Here is a 19,041-nt window from a genome sequence, read left to right on the forward strand (position 1 = left end):
TCCTGTCTATGCACTCTAGCTTTGGGGGACCATATGGGACAATGCCCTACCCCTGAGCTATCTTTCAGCCCCCCTCTACCCTCTTTTACCAAAACTAAATATACCTCAAATCTAACTGAACTGTCTCTTCAATTATTACACCTAACCAGTATTTTTGTTTGCTTATATTTAAATAACAAATTAAATTTACCTAACAATATACAAAATTCTAAGTACTGACCTATATTCCCCTTCCCCCAAAATGGGCCACAAAGGCACAAAAACATGAGTCAAGAAACTTCTCTATAATTGGGGTTATAATATATGTTTAGTAGTTAGAACTCATGTGTTTTGACTACTGTCCAGTGCTCCAGGAAAGTAAATTGGGTGTTGAGCTAGAAACAACTGCCTAGCAGTCTTTGAATTATGAGGATCTAGATTTGAGTATAGGAAAAATATGATTAGCAAAATTTAGGTAAGTTATTGAATCTTATTCAGCCCTTTTCATACAATAAAAATGATAAAAATACATCTACTATCCAGGATTAATGTGAGAAGCAATTGAAATATTATAGGTAGAAAGACTAATACGAGATCAGGCCTTGGTAAATAATAGTCGTATTGTATATAACACTGTTAGTTTTATTAAGACTACTGATATTGATTAACATTGATTAGATATTAATTCCCTTTGTTAGGGGAGAGAAGTATATGAATTTATTTAATCAAATTGAGTGAATTTATGGGCAGTGGGTCTAATGCATGGGTAATGGGAAGGACATAGGAGGAAGGAAGGAGAGAAAGAAAAAAGGAAAGTAACTGAGGAACTAAGTTCGATCTTTGGGTGTAGGAAAATTATTTCAATTAAAACAAGGATTAGTCTAAAATGATCATTTTCAGCTATCATTGTCAGAGTGACTCCTTTTCTGCCCTAACTGCACTCCCCTGCAATTTCTGCCAAGCTTCCTGCAATGCACTGGTACTACTGGGCCTCTTCTAGTGTTTCTGGATACTATTACCATACAATTACCCACAAATAAATGCAATCTTTCTTTGTCTATCCCTTGTCTTTTAACTCAGTTTGCTCAGCATAATGCTCTCAATATCCATTCATGTATAAGCACATTTCATAACTTTATTTTCCTAACTGTGTAATATTCCATTGTGTAGATATACCATAGTTTCTTTATGTACTCATCTGTTCCTGGGCACTTGATTTGTTGTCAGCTTCTGGCTATTGTGAATAATATGGCAATAAACATAGGAGTTCAGATGCCTTTTCTGCTTGTTTTTGGGCTCTAACCAAGAGTATATTCTTAATGAATGCACTCAAGAATTGGTTATTCAAAAGAGATAAACTGATATGCATGATACCCATTTAGTAACAATATTTCAAACCAGTGTCTAAAAGGAAAAGAAAGAGATACAGATAGAGAGTGAGAGAGATGTTATACCACATAGACAGGCGAGAGGAGAGAGGGAGAGCAGGAGGGAAACTTGGGACATTGATGGTGAGAAATGTGCACTGGTGAAGGGATGGGTGTTAGACACTGCATGACTGCAACTCAATCATGAACAAATTTCTTACTGTGTATTTCATGTTGATTCATTTGAAGAGTTTATTTATTAAAGTTCTTTTGTTAAAGGGTTAGTCTAGAGATAATGGGTAGTAATGATGTGAAATAACTACTTATAATTCCTTCTGATATGAAAGGTCCCTGGAAAGACAGGAAAAAGGAAATCTCCCCATACAGTAGCAGTATAGACCAGAGAATCTTCATTGCTGATCTGCAGTGATGACTTCTTCTAGAAGCTGTAAGAGACTCCCAGGATTTGGGTTCTGAACTTCTTTACCTGATGTAGATACATTTCCACTCAATACTTTTATGCAATTCTTTGGTAATAATTAGTATTTGGAAGTCAGAAGAAGACCTGGATGTAAGTATGGCATTGCTGTGAAATTTTAGACAGTTATTTGACTTCTCTGAATTTTTGTGTTTCTTTTTACCTATAAATGAAAAATATAACAGCTTTTCACAATATGATTATTAGAATTCAGAGAGAATTTGTATATAAAATAATCATGAGAGTGATATAGCTATTTGGAACATTTAGAAGATAGGGCATTGGGCAGGGGAAGGAGCTTAGATTTTGGAGTCAGAGACACTAGGTTTTGAATCAAGGATATGCTATTCATATCTTGTATTATAGAAAAGTTATCTAAAACATTGGTTCTGTATCTTATTTCTAAAATCAAATACTATTTATGTTCCACTGTGAAAAGTAAATAAGTGAGATACTTGAATTAGTGGCTATTGTTACATTTAACAAGCAAGCTTTTAATATATGACAGAGTACTTAAAATGCAAAACAATAAAATAGTTTCTGATTTAATAAATTCACCATTTAGTGGAAGTAACAAACTCATAGATAGAATGAAGTTTGGGAATGCTAGCAGAAGCAGGTACAAAGTTCTGACAGGTAGAAAACATTAAATTTTAGAACTGTTTTTGAGGACAAATGAGAAATCCTGGTAGATATATATTGGGGAGCCAATTCTAAGCAGGAGGAAGAGTAGTGATGAATAGTGTAATGTAATTGCTCGGTTCATCTGGGTGGTTGGGAGTAGAATGGCCAACTGGGAAAGATAAGGAAAAGAAATAAGCTCAAGATCAGATCACATTCACCTGTATTAAAAACCAACTTCACTGAATTAATTTTTATACATTTTATTTTTTGATGATTCACGAATAGGTCAATATCCAATCTAGCAGGGAAAAAAGAAGTTCTGAGGAACTGCACAAAATGAATAACTTCCAAAAGCAGACAGAAACAGAAGCTGGAAGGTTATAACCTTGGCAAAAAATGTGGGTTGGTTTTTGCGAGGTCACTCTCTTTAGGGGTTTAGCGGGGATCTATCAGTTTACCTAACTAATATTTATCAAGCCATTTCTGTTCCACTGGTTTAAGAATCCCTTTCTGGAAATGCTGGAGCTGTAATTAAGTCTTGGATTAGAGATACATGTATCATAAGACATGCAACTCCATTTGGGGCCTCTTGTTTTGTTTCTAACATCTGCTATGATTTTTGGAGCTCTCTTGCAACTTTTAAGATTTTTCTCTCCATGATTTCTTGAGATCTATTGGCTTACAGAATTAGAGCATTGTATCTCTTCCTCTGAATTTTAGTATTGGATAAATTCTCCAAGTTTTCTCAGAAGAGAACTGATTTCTCAATAATAAGTATACCTGATACTGAAATGCACAAGGATAATAACATTTAGATTTTCTGTCCTGGTTATTAATAGAACGAAGCCAGAGAGGTTATTGAAAGTCTGTAATTCATCCAAGACTCAACACCCCAGTTCGTTCATCCACTCATCTTGCAACGTCTTCCTGGCCCTGTTCAGACAGCTGATGGGGTTGACATTCCCTTTCTCCGACGGTGAAGCTGCTTCATAATCACCAAGCAGTGGCACCTCACTCTGTCCCATTAGAGAGGCGTGTGCAGCTTGCTTGTTGGGCATGTTGATGCAAGCTTGGGAAGGAAAACATAATTCACTTTTGCCAGTGACAGAAATGTTAACACTTATTTGAAATAGCTGATAATCTGACACAGGAGAGTTAAAGGATTACTGTATTTCATTTGGCTAATAAGAAAAGCTGTTTAAAAGCTACATTAAAAAGACTTAATGTATGGTGACTGAGCATTGGTTTAATGTATTCTGTGTCATCAACTATCAGAATGCTCCTCTTCACCCCACCCTTATTAGGTTGCCCAGGATTTATGCCTCTTTTCTTCGGGAAGAAATAATAAGAGGCAACTTCCTCTCACAGAAATAACCTAGATGAAAGATTCATGCAATCAAGACTTTTTGAGCACTTACTGTGTACCTGGATTCAAACCATGCTGTGTTGAAAAACACATAGTAAGGGCCAGCATGATAGTACAGACAGTGAGCATTTGCCTTATGTGTGAATGACACGTTTGATTCCAGGCATCCCACATGGTACCCCAAGATAGCCAGGAATTATTTCAGCTAAGAGCCAAGAGTAACCCCTGAACATTGCCAGTTGTGGCCTCCAAAACAAACAATAAAATAAAGTAAAACAATATAAGAGACTTAATGTATCCAGTGAATTTTGTAAGTGTATAGCACAGTTCAAACTTGATGGGTGGCTTCTAGTATTAGGAGTCAGAGCAGCTTCAGGGGAAATACTTAACTATAGGAGAACAGAACATGATGCTGCTAGAGAGCTATTTTCTCCGATGGTGCTAGATGACTCTTAAAAATTTGTTGTCTTCCTTTGGCAAATGCACCACATCTTCTAGAATTGGCATCAGCTCTCAGTATCTTTTTTTTTTTTTTTTTGGTTTTTGGGGCACACCCGGCGGTGCTCAGGGGTTACTCCTGGTTGTCTGCTCAGAAATAGCTCCTGGCAGGCACAGGGGACCATATGGGACACCGGGATTCGAACCAACCACCTGGTTGGTCCTGGATCGGCTGCTTGCAAGGCAAACGCCGCTGTGCTATCTCTCTGGGCCCAGCTCTCAGTATCTTTGTGTGACACAACAAATGCAGACACTTGGAACATGCTCACAGACTAGCCTGGGCTAAGAACACTTCAAAAGTTACGTGGTTCCTTAATTGTTATATCATTCCACATTCTCTAGGGGTGCCATGAACATGCTTCTGACTTCTTGGTGGTTGACATCAGGACATGTGCAAAAAGGGCACTAATTTAATTTGAGGTAAGAAGTCTGATAAAACCCAGGTACCTGGACACCTTGCTTGTTATTTCATCTAGAATTCCCATCTCTTTGATTGCTGATTCACCATGAGTGATGAAATCACTCTTTCAGGCAATGTTCAGAAGGCTTAATAAGAAAACTTCATCACTTCATTAACCAGATGAGGGTCCATTAATTGAGAGCTAAAAGAAAAAAATTTTGTCTGACTTAACAACACTGAAGCATAAAGCAGAGACGTAGTAAAGAAAAAGACTGAGAGTTCCCACAGGGTTGATTCCTGACTATTTTTGTTCATCACCACTATATTTCCAAATTCCTAGCACACTCCTGGTACCTTGTGAATGTTGACTACATGTCAAATTAATGTAATTGCAGGTTAGCAAAAAGTAACAACTATTCTTACTCTCAGATAAGTATAGTCGGAAGCTGGCTACATAATCTGGGGGCTCAGTGTGAAATAAAAGTATGGGGGAAATGCTGTTAAAGATTTTAAGCTATAAAGCTCCCTTTTTATTCATGTGCATTTATTTATTTTTGGTTGTTACTTATGTATTTATTTTGGGGTTTGGGGCCACACTCATTGGGGGTTGGACCTTACTCTTGGCTCTGTGATTAGGGATCACTCCTGATAGGATTAGGGGGCCATAAGGAGTGCTGGGAATTGAACCCAGGTTGGTTGTATGCAAGACAATGCCTACAGTGCTACAAACTATACTATCACGCAGTGTCCTCCGCTTTTTAAATATATAATTTTTTTGATTTTATCATTTTTTTATTTAAACACTGTGATTACAAACATGATTATAGTTGTATGATTACAGTCATGTAAAGAACACCCCCCTTCACCAGTGCAACATTCCCACCACCAATTTCCCAGATATCCCTCCTCCCCACCCCCCTACACTTGTACTCGATACAGGCTTTCTACTTCCCTCATTCATTCACATTGTTATGATAGTTTGCAGTGTAGTCATCTCTCCAACTGCACTCATCACTCTATGTGATTAGCTTCATGTCATGAGCTGCACCTACCAACCCTCATCTCTCTTGTGTCTGAGATACTGTTAAAAATGTCTTTCATTTTTCAGTAAAAGTCAAAATGTAAATTACTAGCATGCTTTCTATAATGATCTTCAATTGTAAACTACACATTTTAAATGCAAAAGTAAGTGCACTTTGGAATCACTGCAGAATCATCACATTTACTCAGTTTGCATTTTTATAATGCCTATGTGCAAATATTAATACCTATCAGAATGGTGGAAACTGTTTAATTTAACATTTTTTATTATTGAAAAAAATTCTAACAATTTTTTTCACATATACACGTTTTACTTTTCTTTCTACTATTGGCGTACTTATCAGAAAGGAAAAAATACAAAAAAAGTGAGTTTGTGGTGTTGTCTTTCTTTATCATAGGGTTTCTTAGTTGTATGTTTCTTAAAATATCATTATGCTTTCTGCGCCTGATACAAGTTATGGTTCAGCACAGTTAATGACAGAATAAGTCAGGGGTTTGAGTGATAGTACAGTGGGTAAAGCTATTACCTTGCAAACTGACCATCCAGGTTCAATCCCCAGAATCGAATAAGGTTCCCTGAACCTACCAGGAGTAATTCCAAAGTGCAGAGTCAGGAGGTCAGGAGTAACCTGAACACTGCTGAGTATAATCCAAAAGCAAAAACAAAAACAAAACAAAACAAAAAATGATAAAAACAAGTCAACTTTTTGCTCCTTTTGAGCCTCACTAAACTTCTACACATCATGGGTCCACTAGAATTTTATGCATTTGGGGCCATAAAGAATAGGTGTTACTTGGATGGAATGGCAAACATACTAACAATAGTTTCTCCAATAATGCCTCTGCTTATTGTTCCATTGGATTTGATATATAAAACACAGAAAAAGAATAAAATGATTAAGAATTTTAATGGAATATTGTTAGAGCATTTGCCAAATACAGAACAACTCCACAATGTGCACTTATAAAATAAGTTCTGCAAGCTAATTTTCAGGATGGCCAGGTAGAGTTATAATTCAGTTCATCTTAATATCTGAGACACTTATTTTAAATTAGTAATAATCATTGACCCACTCTAAGAAAAATATCTCCCTTAAAAAATTAAGTGCTTATTTACCATAAGCAAGACTCTGGAAACAGCCAAGATACCCTTAAACAGATGAATAGCTAAAGCAACTGTGGTACATATACACAATAGAATATTATGCAGCCATCAGGAGAGATGAAGTCATGAAATTTTCCTATACATGGATGTACATGGAATCTATTATGCTGAGTGAAATAAATCAGAGAGAGAGAGAAAGACGCAGAATGATCTCACTCATCTATGGTTTTTAAGAAAAATGAAAGACATTCTTGCAATAATAACTTTCAGACACAAAAAAGAGCTGTAAGTTACAGCTCACCTCATGAAGCTCACCACAAACAGGGATGAGTTTAGTTAGAGAAATAACTACGTTTTGAACTATCCTAATAAAGAGAATGTACAAGGGAAATAGAAAGCCTGTCTAGAGTACAGGCGGGGGTCGGGTGGGGAGGAGGGAGATTTGGGACATTGGTGATGGGAATGTTGCACTGGTGATGGGTGTTGTTCTTTACATGACTGAAACCCAAACACAATCATGTTTGTAATAAAGTTGTTTAAATAAAAAAAAGAGAAAAAATTAAGTGCTATGATTTGTAATACTGGATTTATAGGGATTTATGCATACAACATTACAGCACCACACCTCCATCATTGCTTTTCTCCACCATTGATTCAGTGTTCACTCCCAGCCATTCCTTCCACCCCTTGGTATACATTTTCATCTTAAGCAACAATGTTCATTAAAGATCTATTGATTGCTTTTGATAGAACAAATTGTGTCCTTGCCAAGCTTATTGATAATATAAATTTATTTATATTTTATTTCTTGTTTGACTTATATAAACATAAATTTCATACACCTCATGTTTTTATTACAAATTCCAAAAAAGTAGAGTTTGGATAAATGATATTTACCTAATACAATTTTCTCAACTGTGAACCTTTAGACTTGGACGAACCAAGTGAGAAAATTCACTGTTGGTCTAAAGAAAAATATAGATATATTAAGGTGAGAGATTGGTAAGAGAGCATATATAAATGCATTTCCATAAGAGGTTAATATAAACATTTTTATTGCTTTAATTCTAAAATATCAGTGCTGCATGGCACATTTAATTCCCTTTTCCACATTTAGCTTGATCTTGGGGTATGTTTTCCTCACCATTTCCATAATGTGGTTGTCAATTTGTTTCACTACACTAAAAGTAATGTACAAGATAACATGTGTCTTTGAGTCTTTCTTGTCCTCTAGCCAGGTGTCCATGCTTTTTTTTTACTTTGTGATTTGGAGTTTCTTCTGCCATTACCAGTCTATGTAATGGAGACAGAGTGACTTGGCAACTGGCAATGGAAAAGACATTGGAAAGCTTCAACCTTGCTGTTGTGAGGTGGTATTCAGTGCTCCTTTGAATTTGTTTGGGTATTAGATCGCTTTGGTCTATGCATGTTAACTCCTAGGCTCCACTGTGCTGCCTGGCCCTTCCCCTTCCTCCATAGAGAAAAGTACAGTTCTAAGACTGGAATGATTTCCCTTCATCTTCCTTATCTTTCCCAAGGCTGCAGAGAAAAATCTTCTTTTTCTTTGCCATCTGTTTTACCTCGCCTTTTGATTCCCAAACCCCAGTTCTCTCTCTTTAAAATTACTCCCCACAGGACTGGCTTGCCATTCATGTGTATTGGAACCACGTTGCTAAAAAGGTTTATAGAAGTAAATTTGTGTACAATTGACTTTTTCTTAAGGGAAATTTGCAGTTACCAACAGATACCCTTTTTATGTGTAAAAAGAGCCTGGATTTAGACTAGATTTAGTTTAAAATTTTGCTCTATTACATAGTAGAGGAGCATTCTGGACTGGGGAAATGCACCAACCTCTCCAAATTTTGAATTTCTCAACTTTCCCCATTTACTTTTATAAATGGAAATAATAGTATTAACTTTACAGGCACCAGAGCAGTTATTGTATTGCAGATGGAAATAGAAAAAAATGTATAAGCAATATGATACTGCTAATGCAAGTTTGTATGTGTGTGTATACAATCTACATACACATGCATTTAGAGGGAAGAGTGTAGAGAATTGTCAATTAAATATTAATAGTGGTTAGCTTGGGAAGTCATTTACTTTCTTCTTTTTATATAATTGTAATATGTGAAACACTTTACTGATCATTCTTTAATCAAGAAAATGGAAAAATTCTAAGTAGCAAAATTTTTGTGCTCTTTAAAAGGAAAAATATATAAATAGGTATGTGGGTATGCATGTATATACTGTTGTACATGTAAGTATGTAAGATTATATAATCTGATATAGGTATGCATGTATGAATATGCATATAATCTTATATAGACAACTCATATTGAAATTTACTAAATATAAGGCATAATACAATGTTCTTTGTTCCCATTGTTTAATCCTTACAGTAGTTTAAAAGATGATGTTACTCTTACTAATCAAGACTCCTCTTTTATGGTAAATATTAATTTTCCTTTTATGATTTCTTAGGTCATTTCTTATTATTTCATTTCACCAAATACCCAGAAAGATTTGGGGCCCTAAATACTATAATAAATATTTGGAAAAAAAAGCCCAAATATTTCATATATAATTTTGAGAAAAATGGATTGCCTATTTTAATATACACTTCAACTTTGATAACTCTATAAAGACTCACTTAGCTTTTTAAATTTTTCTAGTAACTGTTCTTGCATACTTTGTAATAAGAACAGCGTGATAACTATCTAATTTGATGTTAATTTATCAATTGTTATATTTTTCTGTGTATTAAATAATAGCTCCGTTATTTTTTCTTTAAGACAACCATACTGGCAAGCAGCAAAATGTGGCTAAATAGACTGAAGACACAGAAATAATTTAGCTTCTTCTAAAAATCTGTCTTTTGCACCCTTGTGAACATTAATTACCCAACTTTTAGGCCCACAGATCAATAATTATTCATGGCTGGGACCCATCAGCAACTAGAAACCATTTTATGCAATTTTCAGGTCACTTTAGTAGTTGAAGATTTTCCATTCTGTCACATGGAAAACCTTTTCTGCAGAGCGTAAGTGAACACTTCTCAGCTGTGCTCCACGGGGGAGAGGCAATTCGAAGAAGGGCAGAAAAGAGGAGTTTCAACCTTTACAGATGAGAATGTGTATTTATTCTTTCAAAAAGTAAACCTTTGAAAAAATATTTACAAAGAAAGAAAAGTGTGTACTGTGGCTCCCAATAGCTGAAAGTGGTTGAGTGTTCTTCATGACCAGGGCAGATGTAATGGGAGGTACAATTTCCATCACTGCTGAAGGGCAGAGCGGACCTAAAATGCCAGTGCAACTTTGCATTTCTCTGGCATGCCGATTTTCAACACTCCAAGCACTGAATTGCTCTAAGCTTAATGTGACTTGTTTTAAAAGACCAGGCAGAGAGAGCCCAAGGGGAGATGTAGCAATTCTTACTGCTGTTGAATTGTTCTGTATTGATTACACATAAAAGCTATTTGGTGACTCTTTTTTTTTTTTCTTCCCATACTTAACCCTCAGCCTCTCACATCTTCAGATAAACCAGTGGCAAGCAAGACAGAAACTCTCTGTGTGTCTCAATTAAACTTCATTTTAATATAACCAATCCAATCAAAGATGCCACTAAAAGGATTTCTGGGGAGAAGATAAGCTGAATGACTTCTACTACTAAGGCCTCTTTCTACTTGGTTTTTAGTATGTTGAGTGTGAAAGATGCAGACCCATTCTTTCATCCATAGCATCTGATTAATAAACATGACAACATACAACTTTAGGAAAATCTTTTTCCAAATTCCAAAAGACCTGTTTGGGCATCCCCAGGCATTGAAGGGCTCACAGATATTTTCTGCATAGAAACATCTACAAACAGGACTTACAGAATCTTCATGTCTATTTTGCAAATATGAAATGTAGTCTACAAATAAACTCTGAATGGGAGAGTTGGCACAGTTTTAGAATCCAACAGGCAGGATAAACATCTTCTGTTGCAAGGCCCACAGTCAGTTTGCTGCTAACATCCTATGCTTTCCATCTTTACCACTTTCTGGTAGCAAGCCAGGGGAATCACAAGGAGACAAGGCATCTCAGTTGAATAACAAATTAGGAATATTATTATTATTATCATCATCATCATTATTATTGATGCTTGGAAAAAAAGATGAAGAAATGCCTAATTTTAATGTCTTACACCATAACATTTCATATGTACAATGCTCAGGACCCCTATTCAATGTAAGACATAGGTTATTTCAAGAAGCCTGGAAGATTCTTCCTTTCCTTTCTCACTCAATGCCACTTTTTCAGGAGCAAATACTGTTTTGATCTCTATCATCACAGATTATTTTTGCTGTTGCTATCCTGAAATGAAGATGAGTCAGACAGGATAAACTTATATTTGTGTGACTTTTCTCATTAAATTCTAAGTCGACAGAACTTATTGGTTTCATTGTGTGTAAGATGTGACTAAGAAAGAACTCAGCCAGAGGTAGCCCAATGGGCTGAGTGTATATGAACCATGTGAACATGAGGAATGCCTGGGTTTAATCACTGACACTATATGACCTCTAGATACAGCTGGGGGTGACCTCTGAGCAGAGTGAGAATATCATCCTACTACTGCCAGGTGTGTCTCTCAAACAAAACAAATAGAACTCAGAAATTATATATTCAACTGTGCCTTAGTCCTTTAAAATGACCACCATTGATAGTAATATGCTTATACTGAGGATGTGGCAGTGCTTAGTCATGCTCAGAAAACAAAAAATAGTATTCTTGGTCTTGGGCAAGGCAGTCTAATATAGTTTGAAAGAGCACATAAAATCCACATTTTTTTCCACCTGTAAATTAGATTATTCTCACTTCCTCATCAGCTCTCAAAAAAGATACCAATAATAACTAATGTGTGCCACACCACTCTCTAGACCGAAAATGTTATTTTATCTTCACCACACATCTATTATTTTCTCCAGTATGAAAATATCCAAACGGAAACTTAAAGCAAGTAAGCTACTTGCTCCAAGTTATACAACAGATAAGTTGTCAAGCTAAGATTTTTAACATGTACTCATTGACCTTATAAAGCTGATTTTATTTTGTTTTTGTTTTTGGCCACACCCGGTGACGCTCAGGGGTTACTTCTGGCTATGCACTCAGAAATCTCTCCCGGCTTGGGGGATATATGGGACACCAGGGGGGGGTGGTGAATCAAATGACAGTCCGTCCTAGGCTACTGTTGGCAAAGCAGACACCTTACTGCTTGTGCCACTGCTCCTGCCTCTAGAACTGATGGTTTCTGTTGATCAAACTTTTTTCTTGTTGGCCAACAAGGTTTACTCTCACTCCCCCTGCTCCCCACCACCCTTCAAGTTAGAGTCCCAAGACATTGACTGGGAAAGAAAGGGCCTTAGGCTGATGAACAGAGATACTTTATTCCATTCTAACAATGTTTATATAGGACAAGAAGAATTGGGATAGCTTCAGAGTGGCAGGATTTAGCAAAGCATAGCCTGAAGAAAGTGAGGCCCCAGGGTGAAAATAAGCATAAATAATTGAGTTTAGGATTCCCTTGGGAGCAACAGTGTTGATAGGCATTATCTCCTTTAACCAGAGCTCTCTGTGAGGTAGGAGGGAAGGCCTGGAGTCAAGCCTGATTAGTGACCATTAATCCTGGGGAGATGGCTTCTTCACCTCTGAAGCCTATCTCTCAGAAGCTTTTTCATCAAGGAGAATCCCCAGAACATTTGCTTTATGGGATTCCATTTGCCAGGTGGTTCTAGAACATCGTCACAGGGGGTATCCAACAAAATTCTAAGAGAATTCTATTTTTTCTTTTCTTTTTTTTTCCCTTGGGGGTGGGGGTGGGGAGGCTGAAGGTCTTGCATGCCTAGTGTTATTTAGGGCCTATTTCTGATTGGTGCCCAGGAGTGATTCCTGGCACTGCATGGGAGACCATATGTGATAATGGAAATATAAACCTGCATCAGCAACATGCAAGTCAAGTGCTTTCTTTGCCTGAACTATTTTTCTGGCTCCTCTAGGAGTATTCTGAATGATAACAATTGGTCAAACTGGGGGTAAATGAATGAAATCCAAAAAGATTATTCATTTTACATCATGTCCATTCTCACTATGAACCCAAATTCTATTACTTCCATCTGTGTTGGAAATGAGTGTCAATAGTAGGATCCTCATTGATTTAAAAAAAAAAAAAAAAAGCAAAGCATCCCAAATGCTAGGGCACAAAAAGTGGAATGAAAATCTGAATCCTTGAACAAGCTTCAACCAGATGCTCTAATTTCTATTCGCTATTGTAAGTTGGCACTAGTGTATAACTTTTCAAAATACTTTGTTCTGTAATCTGAAAAATGAGGACTAACAATGATATGCATCTCATAAAATTTTGTCAGTATCAAATGGTATGTGTGAGGAATTGTCTCAACATCTTCAGTATAACTATTAACTCAGAAACTTTTATATTTAATATAAGAAAAATCTTCCCTGGAGTAGAACATTTAGAATAGAACTTTATCAAAGTAACATAACACCAAGGAAGAGCATTAAGACAAGTTATTGGGAATGTTTATTAAAGTGAAAAAAGAATTGAATTGGCAGGCCAATATTGGCCACTCATTTAATCAATTCATTTACTCCTCACAGCCAAAACACAGCCATTAAAAGAGTTTACTTGGATGCCTCCCTCTGTCTATATTGATTCCTTTTCAGTGAACATATTGATAACTTTGTATAGATCGAGACCTTAAAGTTACTTAATTATTGACTGAATACAGTTGCTCAGGCTGAGCAGGTGGGTTTTTACTTTGCTTAACAACTACAAGAAACAAGCAGAGATTCTTCAGGATAAAGCTGGCACCAAAGCCCCTCCTGAGTGGGCTAACCCTTGTCAATGTTAAGCTTCAGCCTTATGAGCTGTCAGACTTTTTCCCAAGATGAGCCGTTTGTTGATGAGCTACTCAGAAATTTGGAATAAATTAGACAACATAGTACTAGCCACAGTGAGAAGACCCAACTGTCGAATAACTGAAGTAAGAACATAAATTAAAAGTCATTGTTGGAATGTGTTCTGGGAGTCATTGCCTATTTCTGTCCATACAGAAAAAATCCAAGAAAATACCTACCAGCTCCTGAGGTACACTGAAGGGAAGAGATCATAAAAATAAAACCTCTTGATACCAAGAATTAAAATTTAAGGCGAGCTTCTTAGTCATCATCCTAATATACTATTGAAGTACTATAGTGTTATAGGTGTTCATGATAGGAAAAAACAATTAAGACAGAAAAAAATTTTCCTGGAAATTCTTATTAATTCATTGTGCATATTAAAACATGAACGTAAATTTCATTTATCTAGTTTCCTTTAGCCATGAGGCTTCTTGCTCTATGCCTTCTAGGTTCAACACATGTTATTACCAATACTAATAGTTTGTTAATCCACCTGGTGGTTATAGATTTTTGAGTTTGTAAACCTGTTAGAATTCACCTAATGGATCTTATGGCCTAGGCTGTAATGGGATGCAATGGGAAAAGAAGGAATATAACCATTATAATGTAGTTGTGAATAATTTCTTTCAAGTAAAGGAAGTTAAGAGGCAGGTGATTCTTTGAATACACATTTAGAAGTAAGTCCCGAAGCACCGCTGACTACAGCCCCAAAGAAAAACAAATATGGTGGCAACTGAAGGTAAAATATGGAGGAGAGTAAAAGGAATGGTTATAGTTTTTAAATTTTTATCATTTTATTATAATTTTTTATGGTGGGATGGCATTGGAACTTTGGTGGGAGGTGTTATATTACTTATACATCTAAAATATTTTAAATAGAATAAATCAGTTTTTAAAAGAAGAGAGAAAAGAGATTTGGGAGTCTTGTGAGAGAGATCACATTCTTTGAAATAAAGGGTGTTGCAAACATTTAGGAGAGACTTCACTACAGCAGTTGCCAGGATGCATTAGTGCTCTGGTATTGGCACGATCAAGTGCTTTGGAAGAAGAAAGGGACTGATCAGACTTAGAGAGGATCTGGTTTTATTGTAAGTAAACTTAGGGGCTGGAGAGATAGCATGAAGATAAGGCATTTGCCTTGCGTGCAGAAGGTCAGTGGTTCAAAATCTGGCATCCCATATGGTCCCCCGAGTCTGCCAGAAGCGATTTCTGAGCGTGGAGCTAGGAGTGATCCCTGAGCGCTGCCGGGTGTGACCCAAAAACCAAAAAAAAAAAAAAAGAGTCAGCTTGGAACTGGTCATTCCAAGAAGAGGCATCAATCCTAAATAAACAAAATCATCAAGATAGACTTTGTACTGGTTTAAGGAAATACAGTAGGTCCATTGCTACTGACCTAAAAATATATAGAGGACTGTGAAGAAGCAAAAGATGAAGTTCCTTTGAGGATTCATATCATTAAAATTTCTTAATTGTTATTTTGTGTGTAATGTCAATCTACATATATAGCAGGAGCCTCTAATTGTCATATGTGTACTTGCTCAACAACTTAAAATGACTGTGAAATGATAGATGCTAAGCTTACAAGTATCAGTGGCCTAGCAGAGTCTTGGTCACTTTTACAATCTCCCATGACATAATTTTATTTGAATCTGAGTCTTGTTACCAATTCTCAGTCCAAGAACATGAATTTAGAATGTGAGGCAGAAACCTATTTTCCACCAAAATTACATGATCTTCTTGGTTCTACAGTGCTATAAAATGTCAACAACCTATAATTACCTAACATAATATTAAAAGAAACACACCATGACTCAATTGTTACTGAAGACTCAGGAATAGAGGCTGAGCACAATGCAGGATGTGCCTAGAATGCTGAGAATGCCCCTCCTGCCAAAGCCTGTGGGGGGTGAGAGGGTAGGGAAGGGTACACCATGTGGTCTGCCAGATGTCGAAAAGTAGTTTTACTTTTACAAACCTCAGTTCATCACACACTTTGATGGTATTGAATGACTTAGGGGGAAAAATAGCAGAAAAACCCTGTCTGAAGAAAGTGTTGAAATGTTGCAGGGTTGAGGCTTCCTGGAGAGTTTGTGCTCTTGACTTCGGGAACAATGAACTGCTGGGTGGCAAACAACTCCTTGGAATCCTAAAATGTTTCAGGTGGTACAGGATGAAGTCAACTTTATTACATAATAATATTGAAATCTGCTGTTTTGATTTAGTGCTTTTAATTTTTTGAACACTCTTTTGGGGGGTGTGAGGACACATCCAACTATGTTTAGAGCCTTGTTCATGGCCAGGTTAGCCATGTGCTCATGAGTTAAGATACCATTGTCCTATCTCTTTAGTCCTCTAAGAAAATATTTTACTGGAGTTCTATTGTTTATTTTTTTAGCCTCCTATCAACCCAGCACCAAAATCCGCGAGGGCACAGATTTGGTTAGTCTCATTCAAATGTGAAAACATTTCAGAGTGCGATAAATAGTTAATAAATGAAAAAGCTCCCCAGAAGTGATAGTTAAAAATTAAGTTGTTTTAGAAATCAAATAATCTGAGCTATGATATATACAGGTGGATAGGAGACAATTTAGTTCTTTTGAAATTCACTTCAATGGGAAATCCCTTTAAGGAGGCAAGGGAACCAAAAGGAATAAAAGCCCATACTTGCAGAAACTTTTTGTTGTTTTTGCTGCTTTTGTTTTTGGGGTCACACCCGACAGATCTCAAGGGTTACTCCCGGATCTACACTCAGAAATCGCTCCTGGAAAACACAGGTGACCATATGGGTTGCTGGGATTAACCACCAACTATCCTGGATCAGTCGTATGTAAGGCAAACACCCCACTTCTGTGCTATTTCTCCAGCCCCAGGGAGAAACTTCTTGCTCCACTTCTCCCTCTTAGAACTTGTGCACAGGGTAGAAATTGTTTATTTTTTTATTCATTTATTTTCCATCTCCCTTTGTTGCTGGTGTTGCAATGGCTGAGGGTTATAAACAACTGGCTATGGTCCCTCCCTCACTTGGTTGTGCTACTTGCTTGGGGTCACATACTTGAATTGAGGTGCTTTCATACATCTGGTTGTGTGCTGAAGTTTACAGAGTGTTGTGATGTGTGGGTGTTTCAAATAGAAGCACTTCAGAGAAATTCTCACTTAGCACATGTGGGCAGTCTTGGGTTCAAACTAATGGCATCATGATCAAAAGGGAGATAATTTTTGTCACTGAGCCATCTTTAGGTCCATATTTATGATTTTTTCTGTCGAATAAATGGATTAACGCCTACATTAATGAATAAAATGAAGAAAATTCTACTTTCTGTGTTCATACATTAAATTAAATTAAATCATAAATTAAATTCATACATTAAATCAATTTCATTTCTGAAACCACTTAAATTATTGACCTAATTATGGCCATCATCTTTTATGTTGGCTTTCTAAAAATACATTAATTTAAAGCCCAGTAATCTATTTACTTTATAAAACAATTTGTATATTTTTGAAAATGTAAATCATAACCCAATATTAGCAGCATAGCCATGAATTAGATGTTAGGAATATAGGAACTATTGGTGCTCCCTGGGCTTATGAATGTTTTAACAAGAAAAGAAATCACCAGTTAAAGGAAAATTTAACACCTATAGTCAGTTGTAAACAGTTACACTTTATGATATGTCCTATTTCTTCAAGCACTTATTTTTGATGTGCAAAAAATAATACAGAAGTGACAGAATATAAATATGTTAAATGTTCAGTTTATATTGACCATTTGATGCATTAAGGGGAGAAATCTGAGTAGAAAAACATTTCTTTGTTACAGATGGATTTTCCCTCTTTCTACAGCTCGGACTAGCTAATAAATTAATAATTGTTTAGCACTGTAAAAATTTTTTTCAGTATCAAATCTGTTTCCAAGAAACCATTCTGTCTTCTAACAGATCACTTGAGCCTGTCAGTAAATGAGAACATGGATTTGAATTTCATAGATGTATCTCACAAAAGAGTTGTAAATTAACTGAATACTGTAAATAAAGGCAAAAAATCAAATTAATAATTTATTTTTTTAACCATTGAACTGCCTAAATATAACTCTCATTGAAAAAATATTATGACTGTTCTCAGCTGATAAAATTCTCTCTCTTACACACAGAAACACATGTCAATGCCAATATAGCCTGGGCTAAGTAATTGAGCATGGTACAAACCAATACAGCCTACCGATATAACTGAAATATTTGCCATTTTCTATGGAAAAGCCTCTCCCTTGACCAGAAAGATTATTATTCTCTTTGCTTTCAATGAAGGCAATAAGTCACTCCTAATAACCAGGAGACAGAAGGAAAAAGAGAGAATGGGTGAGACTGATCCCTAACGAATGGGGCTCTGTCATTTTTTTCCCCAGCAATATTTTTCTTTTAAGAACATAGTTCCAGTTGAATTTTCTGATGGTACTGATAAAATACTGATAATAAATATGTAATTTTACAAATAAGCTTTTTTTAAAAAAATTTCCTCCATTTTCTTCATTTAATAAACTCCTTTCCATCCCCAAAGAATCATCTTTTTATTGAAGCCTAACTTTTCTAGTTTTCGTGTACATATAAGGACTCCTTTTCTATTATTATTGAGGTTCTTTGTACCTCTCTGATCTTAATATTTCTCCAACTTTAATGAATAGAGCTAAGACCATATAAACATAATACGTATAGATGTATACTCCCACTCACACATAAACAATTCCTGTTAGAGCGAGAACTTAAAAATGAAATGTATAAGCTTACTATTTTTAGAAAAAGTAGTAGCACAAACATTTTCACATACACATACTCTTTACCTCAAAAAATGAATTGGGAGTGGCTCTTTTTCATAGTCAATGAATAATTAATGTAATATTGGAATCATTTATGCCTTGAACATTCCATAAAACACACTTGGAAATACTCTACTCTAAAGCTTATTACTATTTTTGTATGGAAAATGTTTAGGTACTAATTCAGTTTTATATAGGACCATTTAGATTTCCTCTTTCTCTTTCAGATAATTATAATAATTGTATTTTTCTACAAATTTGCATGTTTTTACTAAGTTTTCAAATCTATCAATATTTATGCATTAAATCCTTTAATATCTCTGTACAAGTTTTCATATCTCTACCAGTTTTAGTATTTTATTTGTGCATTTAGAGGGGTTTGTTTTTCATTATTTTTGTTAAAAAACTTTTTAA

Source organism: Suncus etruscus, chromosome 4 (genome assembly GCF_024139225.1).
Source record: "Suncus etruscus isolate mSunEtr1 chromosome 4, mSunEtr1.pri.cur, whole genome shotgun sequence".
Classification (NCBI taxonomy): Eukaryota; Metazoa; Chordata; class Mammalia; order Eulipotyphla; family Soricidae; genus Suncus; species Suncus etruscus.